Below are 788 nucleotides of genomic sequence, written 5' to 3' on the forward strand. Positions count from 1 at the left end.
AGGATCAAGTAGCTCTTCTCCACCCAGAGCTGCCGGCCACGAGTCCCGCAAAAGAAAGCTGTCAGGGTCACCACTGCTGCTGCAACCGACCCCTCCCCTGCAACTGAGATGGGATAGAGACGAGCTGCCCCCACCTGCTAAGTTTCCCTGCCTATCTCCTGAGGCACTGTTAGACCTGGGTCAGGCTTCCCAGAGGGAAGGACGCCTCCAGCGGGGCAACATGAGTAAGAATATGGGGGTGTTAAGTAGAACATCAAAATCCAGGAGATGAAAACAGCTGCTTGGGAGGAGAAAGAAGACATGGCAGGGCAGGCGTGGTGGCTCACGCCTGTAATCCAGCACTTTGGGAGGCCGAGGCAGGGGGGTCACGAGGTCAAGAGATCAAGACCTGAGGAGCCTCTCTGCCTGGTCCCTGCATGCTCCCTGCATCATCTGGGAAGTGAGAAGCGCCTCTGCCCGGCTGCTCCACCATCTGGGAAGTAAGGAGTGCCTCTGCCCGGCCACCTCACAGTCTGCGAAGTGAGGAGGGCCTCTGCCTGTCCACTGCCGGGTCTGGGAGGTGAGGAGCGTCTCTGCCCGGCACCGCCCCTCCCCCCACCCCACCATATGGGAAGTGAGGAGCACGTCTGCCTGGCTACTGCACGGTCTGGAAAGTAAGGAGCGTCTCTGCTCTGCCGCCTCACAGTCTGGGAGGTGAGAAAGGCCTCTGCCTGGCCACCAACCCGTCTGGGAGGTGAGGAGCGCCTCTGCCCAGCACCACCCCCCCTACCCCACCATATGGGAAGTGA

The 788-nt window shown here is 60.9% G+C and overlaps 1 pseudogene; it reads left to right on the forward strand.

Annotated features, from left to right (window-relative positions):
* Positions 1 to 107, forward strand: part of LOC105509830 — a 1,485-nt pseudogene extending 1,378 nt beyond the window's left edge.
* The last annotated feature ends 681 nt before the right edge of the window (positions 108 to 788 follow it).

This window comes from Colobus angolensis, unplaced genomic scaffold (genome assembly GCF_000951035.1).
Source record: "Colobus angolensis palliatus isolate OR3802 unplaced genomic scaffold, Cang.pa_1.0 Scaffold18, whole genome shotgun sequence".
Lineage (NCBI taxonomy): Eukaryota > Metazoa > Chordata > Mammalia > Primates > Cercopithecidae > Colobus > Colobus angolensis.